This window comes from Oreochromis niloticus, linkage group LG22 (assembly GCF_001858045.2).
Source record: "Oreochromis niloticus isolate F11D_XX linkage group LG22, O_niloticus_UMD_NMBU, whole genome shotgun sequence".
In the NCBI taxonomy this organism is placed as follows: domain Eukaryota; kingdom Metazoa; phylum Chordata; class Actinopteri; order Cichliformes; family Cichlidae; genus Oreochromis; species Oreochromis niloticus.
This window is the reverse complement of record NC_031985.2, coordinates 38,679-51,308: the sequence shown is the minus strand read 5'-3', so window position 1 is coordinate 51,308 and position 12,630 is coordinate 38,679.

Here is a 12,630-nt window from a genome sequence, read left to right as displayed (position 1 = left end):
AGCTCAATTTGCTATTGTGGAGCATCTGATTTTGCACAGGACGCTCCGCGATTAGCAAAAAAATCTTGTGTGAATGCATGGGAGCGAATGTGTGTGACTGGACCAAGGTGAGGATTAATAAATGTCGACAGACAATTCACCCAGGCGGTAAGAGAAGAGTGGACGTTTTGTCTTGCCTTGTTTTTGTAGGAAAATAACAGAGACTGGAGGGTGAGAATGTAGCTTAACATGAGAGTGTGGAGCTGCAGACTTAATCCTTTAGTTGCTAATTTTGAGTAACTGATGGTTGCATTAAGAAAATTGTGTTGTATTAGCTGTGTTTCGATTAATGTATCACATTATGTTGTTGGGAATGTTAAATGCTACAGTGGAGGAAAGGTTTGATTTTACTAATGACTGAACATGTTATTATTAACCATAGCAGGTCACTGTAAAAAGTCAATTAACGTTTATAGTGAAAAAGCAAAAAACTTTAACAATATCTATGAATAACAGGGAAATGGAAGACTTAACATTTAAATGGAGATATGTAATAACACACACTGGTCCATGTGAATTGGGTTCTTTCTTGAAACGGTCAGGAATTTAAAAAGTAGAATATAGCCGACAGGGGCATATGATAGGATGTGGTACTGCAAAAGGACAAGAGCAGAGTGAAGAAAGAAAACCTATTGTGTTTCGTGTATTTTAGAAATTCAAATTAAATGGTACCACTAGACTCAGAGGATCAATATGAAAACATGATACATGCAAATTCTGTATGAAGTACATGACTGATGACTGTTCTGTCCTGAGCTTTTGTTTCCTATAGCGCCCACTTGACCACACCAACAGCTTTTCGCCAACAAAAGGAGGGTAATTGCGAATATTCGAGGGAGAAATATTATCAGTAGTGGGAAAGGTAAGCCCCGATGGGGGTGATAACACCATAGCTTTCATTTAAATTCTTATAATTTGACACCAAACAAAACTTCTCCAAAACTCTGTTGTTGTTGTAAATCTAGTTTGTCTTGCATCTGAACTGCGCAAACATAGAAGTTATTATACATGTGGTCCACTCGTTAAAGGGGGACCGAGGGCCTTACATTTAAGAGGAAATACTGTTGTACTAGAAGAGAGCAGAATATACCGGAGAGATCTAGATAAACATAATTTAGCGAACCACAGAAGGATGGAGCGTTAGAACCTATAATATGGTAAAATAACACGCAGTAAAATGTGGACCATGTGGAGTATGTTTATACTAGTGTGCAGACATTGGCTAATCTGACCAGAGAATGCAGTAAAACAGGATTGTCGAAACAGTCGGCGTTAAAGTCACCTTTCACAGTCCAGACTAGGATGGCGTTGGACATGCTAAGGGTGGAGAGAGGTTGGAGTGACCAAGGTATGGTTATGTATATTTCAAAATGATACAGCTCTGGATAGCCCAGTTACCAGGGCATGGAAGGATGATAGACATTATTAAGGAGAAGAAATTTTCTGGGATTGAGGATCCTCTGGGTAAGTGGTTGACTTAAACATGCATAAATCAAAAGCTATCATTTTAGTATTGAAGGTTAATTAATTGATAATTGGCCACGTTTACAGCTGTACTGACTTGTTATAGACACAGTCTAGTTCATGTTGAAGAACTGTAATTAACAGATTGAAAACAGTGACACTAAGAGAGGAATATGCAGTGCCACACTATCAGATGCCAGTGACGGTTGGGCTCAGTGATGAATCAGGTGAGCTGGATTCATGGCTGAATAAACACATAGATTCCCCTGATGTGGTCAGTGAGGGAAAACCAGGGGGAATTTTTAAAAAAAAAGAAAAAAAAAGAAGGTGTTTTTATATGTGAAGCTCATATTAGTATAGGTTTTGTTTCCAGGAAGTTCCAAGGATCCAGACTTTGAAGGGAGCAGGAGTTCGAGGAGATGTGACATGATGATTAAATTGATTTTGTTCCTAAACACAGGTTTCGGGCTCGGAGCAGAGAGGAGGATTGCTGAGCTGTTTTGAGAAATGATATGACTAACTTTTTTCCTTTAATTTCTTAAGCTTGGGTGAGGCGTTTTGAGTTTTTTGCCACATGAGATGTGTCAAAAAGAGAGGGGTTTAAGGTTTAATTTGTTTAATTTGAAATGGGTTTTAGGATTGTTTAATGACATTTTGGGGTTTTTTGATAATTTAGATATGGTAAAACTGAGCCAGGAATGGTTATTTTCATGTTTAAGTTAAAGGATTGAAATTAACTGAATTCTGTTCAGAAGATAAAATGCTGTGTTCATAAGATGCTGTATACAAAACTTAAAGGGAAACTGTGGGAATAAAGGATATGCTTTGGGGAAAAATAGTGAAGATTTTAGGAGTAGAAAATGTTTGGTTTCTTTTTATTTTAGGATAAGTGGTTATAATGTAGGCTTTAAAAAACAGATATTAAATAGATTTATTTCTAGGGTAAAGGAGAGCTTGTTATGAGAATGCTAAAAGTGCCGCTGACCCAGATGAATAGCATTCAAGATTACACATATAGAAATGATTTCATACACATTGCATTTTGTGCTTATTAAAGAAATGTTGCTCAAGTCAATAACTGAAGGTCAAAAGCTTTGGTTGGCGTTATGTCCAAGCAATTTATTGTGCAAGATGACAGAGCATGGAAGGTCGTACACGCTTACAGACATATGGAGTTCATCAACACACATGACAGTATTGATTCCAGGCCAAAGGCCTCAAATCTATTTAGCTTCTAACTGAATAGGAGTTTCGCTTGTAACTAAACTGTGTGGCATGTAAAATATTGAGATAACACATGCAGCCCCACATGAGTCTTATTATATAAAAGGCAGTTACAGAATAACGAACGTTTGTCGAAGTGACCAAGATTTTTCTTTTTGCTTTAAACCAGGAGCAGAGGGGGGAAAGCTTATATATATTTTGGTTAAGACTGATAAAGTATAAATTAGAATGTACCATTACATTAAGAGCAGTAAAATGAAATAAAATGCTATACCAAAAACAGGTTATAACACAGGAACTGTGAGTTCTAAAATGAAGTTAATGTCAACACACAGAAGTTGTTTCTAGGCAGCTTTTAGCTATGATGAAATTTGTTCAGGAGTGATTTATTATATGCTTAAACTTAGTTGATTAAAATGGTTGTTTTTTCTTTGATCTTTTAACAGAATAAGTGTTTATGATGATTTTCTTGTGAGAGGTGACTTTAGGTCAGAGCTACGTGCAGCTGAGGCAGTACAGGACGTTGAATGGAGTGAACAACAGGAAACATGTGTGAAACCAGCGCTTTAAGACTGTTAAAATGCTGTAGATTGAGATGAGTGAAGTTTAAGACTGTATATGACCAAATGTTAGGAGTTCAAAACATAATTAGGTTCATGCTTTTGAATAAAGAGAACAATTGAGGAACAGAGTAAGTTAGCGAGCCGTAGGAGGAAAAGGTGTTTTGTTTCCTTTGCAGGAGGCTTGATGGACCACGAGAGAGGGACCGAGGAAGAACCTAACCTTACCCATGGAGTGTTCTTAGGGGGGAGCTGGCATTTTATTACTGGATCACCTAGATGTCATGAGGTGGTTGTCTGATTTGCTGAGCCAGAGGACGGCTAGAGAGAGTCAGAGGAATGACACAGATGAAGTGTGGTGACCCTCTTTAAGGGTCACCAAGAGAGGGAATTGTGAGGAAATGAGGTGTTATTTTTCTGTCATTTTTATTATTTCCTTTTACTATTTCTAGTTTCATTATTTTGTTATTGCTATTGCATCATAATCATATAACAAGCATTTGCATTGACGCATTTATTAATAGTGATATTGCATTTAGATGTTGAAGCGAGATCGATCAACTGTAGACCAGACAACAAACGACGGAGGCCCAGAAAAGTGCAATCAAACGATGAGTTTATTGACAACGGAGAACAACCGTCAGCATATGGCCTGTTTTGCTCTGACAAAAATACACTGAGTTCTGGTTTTATAGCATAGAGGATCACACCCCCACATACACGTCAATACAGGTCAAAAATACATTATGTCCAGTCATTGTTTACAGACAAGGGTACATCTTGTACATCTCTAATAACTATGAACAGACATATAACTTCTCTTTTTGATAACACCTTCCTTTTAAGGTAATAACTTCAAGCTTCAGGGCCGTTAAAAGCTAATAATTGACCCTCGTCACCAATCACTAAGTAGACTGAATTGGCGCAGGTCTCAAAACGAGAGCAGAAGACACTTGGGCCTTCGCTCAGGCCTGCCACTAGATTTATGTGTATTGTAAGCATGCATGCAATTAACCTGCTATGTTCTCATCTTCCCTCAACATGTATCACCTGGACACTCTCACCAGTGAAGCTTAAAACCCTCTTGGATAGAACATCAACTCTAAACAAGCACAGTTATGCATTGTGTATAAAATAAACTCAACCTGTGAATAGAAAGGTCAATGTAATGACAAACATATTCAATGCATTATGAACCCCATAAGAAATATTACTGCTAAAATAACACTGTAGAACATGTTATTAATGCATTTATCATAAGGCAGAGTATATGGCAGCAATAAAAGAATCTCTACATCCCAACATTCCCTCTTTTGACATTCCAACAAGGAATGTCACCACACTTCATGTTGTATCACTCCCTGCCCCACTCTATGGGTTCTAAGTTCATCTGGTAGATGCCCTCAACCCAGCCAGGGTTAGGAACCCTCGCCATTACTTTTACCAACAATCCTCTGACACAAGGAATGATACAACAACTAGCGATGACCAGTATTCCCAAAAGTACAGTCAAAGAAAACATCACTGACATAGCCACACCTTTCCATTGTCCAAACACAGATGTCATCCAGGACGCCAGCAGATTTTCGATACCTGAGTGTTCATGCATGGTTTTAGACAAAGTTTTCAAGCCCTCCAGAGCTCGGGTTACTGAGCCATCTGGGGCAGTATTATTAGGGATAAAAGTGCAGCACATGTCTCCGAATATGGCGCACACGCCTCCCTTCTCATGTTAAGGGCCATTCGATTTCCCATCAGCAAACTCGGACCCAATTGTTCTGCGAACCCCATCATGGCATCCCTGGTTAGGTTAGAGAGTCTCAGCAGATTGCAATGAACATAGTTAATGCGATCAACATTCTTATTAGGTGTCACCCAAAGAAATATACTTTCAAATCCTACCACTATCGGATTTACCAGCTTGTACTCATCTGGAACTCCCCTGGGCACTCCAATAGAGTCTATCCAAGTCGGAGAGTTTAACCTAGGGTCATATGCATGTGTACCCTGGGTCCCTCTTTTGGCCAAGATATGTCTCTTACGTCTTGCGGCTAAAGCACGTGTGTTATTTTGTGGAATAGCCTTTACCTGCCTAGCTGAAGCACAGGCAACACAGTCAGATACATGTTGTTCTCTAGCATTTTGAGCCACCGAATCAAGCCAGAGGTTACTGTCCTTGAAACCGGTGGCACGCTTTATCAAATCCTTAGGCTTCAGTCTAAAGTCATCTGTTGTCAGAAGTACTCTCCCTTTTGGTTCCTGTTCCTTTTGAGCTACTGTTCCCGAAGTTACCATCTGATCAGTCAGAATGGTGATTAAGCTTTCTGCGAGCGGCTTAGACTTTGCATCAACTAAATTTACCCTAAGCATATCATGGGGTCATTCCAGACCCATACATCATACGCTCTCCAGCTACTACTAGCTCCTGTACACTTAATGACGTCACACAAATCAAATGTGGATGAGCTGGTAGACCCTTTAACATAATTCAACTCTATGCCATTATTCATGCTGAGACACTCATCACCTTTACCTGACATCCCGTTTTAGCAACTACAGTCTCAGGAAGTGCTGGGCTGGACTGGCCTCCGTGTTCAGACAAGTGGTCCGGAGTGCCCTGCAAAATATAGACAATAAACAACACAGCCATAGTTAATATCATTGCATACAATAAACATGTAGTTGTAAGGAACATTCTAATCAGTTTTCTCATTACGTGTCTCTGATTCGTGTGTTTGCATCATGTTATATAAACTTTGTATCCTGGAATGAAACTCCCCTGCTTTTGTGGAGTCCTCAACTTGTCACCGCTCCTTTCTGCTGGCGTGGCGACCTTCTAAGCTGCTGCTCTTCTTCCTTCGGCCTCCCAGGTGGACTACTGGTTGGCCCGTTGCACAGGTGAGAGGATTTATTTTGCCTCTGCTTGTTACCACCTGTGTTGGGTGTAGAGGAGTTTTCCTCTACCAAACTCTCATGTGCTGGCGCACACTGCGACCAATGATACCAGGTATCGCCTTTCCCTTTTAGTTGACCTGCTGTAGTTGTTCTGGCAACGACCTCATAAGGACCAGTCCAGCGTGGCTCCTTCCACTGCTGGAGTTCCTCGTGGGCTCAAATTCAGTTCCTTGTTTGCAGACTATAGCATAGCCTGCTTTCGATCCTTCTTCATCACGATGACAGCAGCCATCTATGAACCAATCCTCAGCTCCAGGGATAGGTTCTGCTTTTAAATCTTCCCTGACTTTCCCTTCAACTTCTGCTTTCTTAGTACAATCATGAGGTTCTCCTGATCCCATTAAATCTGCCATATTGATTCCTTCATGTGTAAATGTCAGATTTGGAGCATCTAAAACTTTACTCAGTCTCTGTTGTGCTAATGATGTCATAGTGAACGCCTGCGAGTTCACCTATGCCACCACACTATGTGTAATCAGAACTTTTGGTGGGTGTTCTCTCACTACATGTGCTGTTTTCTATATTATTTTGGCAACCCCTGCTGCATGCTGTGCGCATCTAGGGTGCCTTGCTTCTGTTGGACTCCACCTTATGCTGACATACATAAGTACCTGTCTTTCTTTATTCAATCATCTTCCGGGGGTGAGAGACCTAATATTTAATAATCCACATTTCACTGTTTTATTCTTTGGTTCAGATGTGGATTCTGTATTGTTCTTGCTTTGTTACTATTGATGTTTAAGTTGTTTATTGCTAGATTTGGTTTGTTGTTGTCTGTTTGGGAGCTGACATAGTCTCTATGGATAAGGGTCTTTGGCGGGGTAGCATCAGGAGAGAAGCTCCAGAGAGGCATGTTCCCTGTTAAAGCTAAAATATAACAAAAGAGATTATGCTAAACAAACAAAACCCTTCATTCCCCAACCCTATCTGTCTCCTCAACGGGTTGTATGTTTTCAATGTTTCCTTATTATTTTGTCATAAAAATAAATCAAACAAATAACTTAAGCTGTGTGACGACACCTTGCGTTTACGCCAGGCTGTGAGCTGCCCTAAATCTACTTGCTACACCCCCTTTTTTCATCTAGTTTAATTTTTTCAATCCTAGTTTAAACTATTCCTGACTTCCCTCAGTGCACACTATAAAGTGTAAAAGATACAATTAGCTTTCTCCTGGTAAAAGGTCCTACATTATTTTCTCGACCTTTGGAAACATCCTCTATCGAGTTAACCCATTTCATTTTTCAAACTTAGGCCTGATTTCTTCGCCCCCTTTAACGGGTAGCGCATATCCGGTCTGAACACTGTGTTTGGGCAATTTACGAATTGTTGCAGGATTTCTATGTTATGTAAAGTTCCTCTCATCCCTTTTATGCCTCCATTATAACCTGTGTCTAACAAGCTTTTGATCTTCTTTGTAATATAAACAACTAGGTGTATTTGTGCTCTGTTCTTCTCCTTTCTCTGGTTGGTTCCGTTCGATCTCAGGCTTCCAGGATTCTCGCCCCCCTATGGTCGCTGTGGTCCTGAAATCTTCTCCTGTAAAGGATAGAAAACAAAAAGCCTCTCTCTGCTACACCTCACTAATCTACTGTGTTCATCTAAGGTTCCTTTAACCATTCAAAGTTGTTTCACCATATCATGTTCTGGGCTCTGTCCTTTATATTAACTTTACTTAATCTCCATGCCCTTCATGTGTGTGAGCAACACTTTTAGTTTTATTAAACACGCCCAGGGTAAGATATAAACCATCACCTTCTGAGCATAGAAACAGATCAAAAAGAACCACAAAACAATTTCTATATCTAAATTATCAAAAACCCCAAACGTCATAAAACGATCCTAAAACCCCTTTCAAATTAAACCTTAAATCCTGTAACTCCCCCTTTTGTGACACATCTTATGTGTTACAAACTCAAAATCCTTCACTCGAGCTTAGGAGATTAAAAGAACAAGGTTAGTCATATCATATTAGGTATTCATGCTCCGGCCCTTCAAACCTGTGTTTAAGGAATGAAATCAAATTAATCATCATGTCAAATCTTTTCTTGGCTCCATCCACAGCCTGCATCCTTGGAACTTCCTAGAAACAAAACCTGTGTGTTAACCAGAACTTCACATTTCATACTCAGTTTTTCCCCACTTATGATCCAACCTGCGTTATAAAAAGAAAACTTAGAACAGAACAGTTATCAGTCATGTGTCTAACCTTAGTCCAGTCTTTATCTCAGTGTCCAGTCGGTCCAACCTATGGTCTGCCTGGTCCGTCCATTCACCTGTCCATTCCCACACATTCACTCACACGCATTAACATCAGGTATTGGTAGACTTCCGCACAAATAATCAGATTTTCCACTTTCAGCAAAATCAATTTATTTATTTTCTTTTTACTTGTTTCTAGGAAAATAGTTCTTTATACTTTTGGACTGGATTGGCTCGCTGCAATCCTTTTAGACAGGGACTCACAATCTGATCAGATCCCCACAGGTAGCCTCTTTCCTCCGCCCATTGTAATCTGGAAAAGGTCACCTTATTTTTTGTTCTCCCGAGACTTTTGTCAGCACTGTTATTCATTCTTTTGCAGGCCTGCTTAGATCAAAAATGAGAAGAAGAGAGCTGATTATTAGCTCATCAAAACACAAAACAAAATCACCTGACAGGTTTTTTTTCTTTCTTTTTTTTTTTCTAAGTGCACTGTTGTATAATGGGCCCAATTCTACACATGTCCATGTTCTATAAAACTCCCTCTATTAAAATAAGAAAACAACACAAATCTAACCGATATAAGTAACCCATCACTACAATAACAACCTCAACAATCTTAAACACAGAACATTTTGCCACAACTTCTTCAGGGTCCTGACACTCTCAGGTCAACTTAATATAATTTCACCTGCTCAAAACACAAAAATCTCGTTAAACACCACACAACTTGCACACCATCAACACTAAATTCTGAATTTTCTCCTCTAAAAACTACTACACACTAAGCGAGTTGGACAACATGATAAACAGACTCCTATGCTAAAGCTGCCATCTGATCTTCATGAACTCTTTTGTATTCTAAGGTTAACGCATTTTCTATTTGTGTGTGTGATTGTGTATATGTTTTTTGTTGTGGTTTTTTCAGACTCCTTCACAATTTTCCACTTAAACAATCAGTTTTTCTCTTCCCAAATCTTCTATCCCCAATTCTGACTTCCCACCTTAAATAACAGCATTCCTTGTCCTCCTCCAGAATTGAATGACATTTCCCCTTTCTACTCGGCCCAGCAGCTTGAAGTCCCGTCTCCACCAGTGAGTCCGAGCTCACTCAGGCCATAGTAATCGTGACTGTGCCTGCCTTAGGTTGTCCCGTGGTTTTTCCAAGTGGGATCTTACCCATCATGGTCTACCAGCCTTCCATACTCGCCTGTTACGGGGGCCAATTGGCCAGGGGTGGCATGAAGGGAGGGGACACACTGGCTCTGGACATTAAAGGAGTGTAAGCTGCTTTCTTCCTTGCAAGGGTATATTAAACTATCCCACTTCTGATTGTTTCCAACAATAATTTCACCTGTAGCAATTTGTGTACGTGCGTTTTCTATTCATTAATGTAATTGTTAGTTCATGTATTTATTTTCTCAGTCTTTCTTTTTCTAAAACATGTAATTAATATATTTTATTACTTTTTCTTAAGACATTCAGTCTCTAATTGCTCTGTTTTCATGCTGCAACGTCTCTCCCCAGCTATAATCAGACTTCCTGTTTGACGCACACACACTCTCTCAGGCCTCCTCTATTCACGCACTCTCCTATGTGTTATTATTACTTATTTATTATTTTGTACAAATCACACAGAATCATTCAAATCAAGTACTCACAACATTCACACACTTAGAAGCACTCAGAATACGCTTTCCTAAGAGTATTTTATCAAACATGCTTGCTTAGAATCAGAAAGAGCAAGTAGACAACACTCAGTGCGTCTGTCCTCTTAAAAAGAAGAGAAATAAACACATATGGGACAATTCTCCCCATCTTAGACGAAATGTGACCTTTAATGTCCGTTTCTAAGTCATGTTCTTCTCTACACACGACTCTTGGCCTCCAGGGCTTAAAACTTTGAGCATAATCTTTTACTTTACCAGAACTAGTACTTTACCAGAACCCTCATACGTGCAATAAGACTGCTATATGTGCACTTCTTTCTTTGACAAGGTTGTATTTTGTATTTTCTTACTCAGCTGTATATAGTATTGGTATTCTATTTCATTCTATTGTATATATTATTTTATTCTACTTTATTTTATTACATTCCAGTGTTTTCTAATTTCTGCTGCATAACTTTGCACTTTTGCTTTAACAAACCAAATTTCCCAGCTGTGGGACTAATAAAGGTCATCTTTATCTTTGACTAGCCCTAACCTAAATCCTGTCTCATTCACTGCTGAAATTCTAGTTCAATGAACACGTGTTGCGGTTTAAAATTAAAAGAGGAAGTAACTCACACCCAAGCACTGTGTGTGTGTGTGTTAATGTCTGTGTCCCTTTAAATGAAAAAAGGTGAACACATGTGGTGAGTTTTCCTCAATTTACACAAAATATGACATTAAATATCCTTTTCTAATTCCTGTTCTTCTTTAAACACCATGAATGACCTCCAGGTCATAACCTTTGGACTTATAACTCTGATATAAGTCCACACAGCGCACCAAGCACAGAGAAATTCAACCTCAGTGCTTCAGAATTCTCCTCAAAATTCAGAAACTGTTTCTGTCATTTATCTCCCCAAGAACTTCATCATATGGACCTCGCCGGGTCCAGTAATCTTCAGCACACGTATCTCACTGCAGCCAGTGAAGATTTAAAAACAGTTTATTGTCTCAGTTTACCCAGTATTAACTTATCAGGTGGACCGCAGCCGATCCATACATCTCAACACAATCGTGTGTCCACATTTACACAACTTATTCTTTACTTGTATCACAACACATCTAGTAATATCATCAGAATTACTTCAACATGGTAAACATTGATTTTCCTTTAAAATCAACTTACCCTTAAAACTCGAGATCACAGCTGACTCGATTCTCTGAAATCCTGAGTCAGTTAAAACACCTTGCTCAACTCATGGTGTTCTTTTCTCGGACCCCTTCGTCGGAGCTCACTCTTTTTACCCCGGCATCTCCCCCAGATTGTTACGAGATCTTCATAAACCAAAAGTAAGCATATTATTTCCCTAATCAAAAGTGAAGCCGTTCCTCACACAGTAATTCTTCATCCAACAGCCTTTGTGTTTTGAAACCAAAAAGAGGAAGGAACAGCGCCCAATTTTAAACTGTGCATGTTGTCACTGAACAACACACACACAGACACAGACCCAGGGCAATTCTTCCTGGATCATTTATCAACGTTCGAACAAACACAGTCCGCATTGATTATTTTCTGGACCTCAGCAGATCCACCAAAATTCATATAAATATATCAGCCATTAACCGATTTATTTCTTTTCCTCAGACCACGCCGGATCTGCTAATATTAACAACGCTGCACACTCAGAATTGTGCAGCTGATTCTTCCCGTCAGACCGCGCCGGATCTGTTACTTCAGCACAATAAACACTGATTTTCCTTCAAAATCAGTTTACCAAGAGCCACAAAACCATTTCTGACTCGATTTTCTGAACTTCTGTGTCACTTAAACATCCTGACAGCACCAGGTGTTTTCTGTCGGACTTCCTCGTCCGAACTTAATCCTTTTACTTACAAATGAGCGTCTCCCAAAATGATCCTCTTGATCATTAGCTATTCACCGAGCCCACAACTCTCGGCAACACCACCTGACATATGCCCACGCCGGAGCTCCTCTTTGAAGTCTCAAAGAAGTACAGGATTCTCCAATCCCGTGAGTTTGACACTTATTAAACCATAAGCTGACCAATAACTCTTATATTCTTCTATTCTTAAACATGCATTGGTCTCTTTTTCTTTTTTACCATGAAATACCATATAACTTTTAACTCAGTACTGTCTGTTTCTCAAAGTTTCATTATCCTTGCTTCAAAGCTTCTCATTACTTCCAAGTTACTCATTCATTACTTCAACGTTTTACTTTATTCTCGAGAATTCAGTTTTACCCCTACTGCGCCAATTTAGTAGTTAAGATCATCTACTCAGCGAACAGATAATTTAGAATTCAGCCAATTTGCACAAATTTGCTTATTGAACAGGTTTGTGCGTACCTTTTAATCTTTTTAGACCGGTCCTCTGTTCGCCTCATATCAGATCCAACCTTCGGCCACATTAGTTCTCTCTGATCTAATCTAGAAACTTCACGGTCTGCCGTACACAGAATCTCTTTTCCCTTTTCTTTGACAAGAGATACTCAAAAATTCTGCAAATTCTCTCCA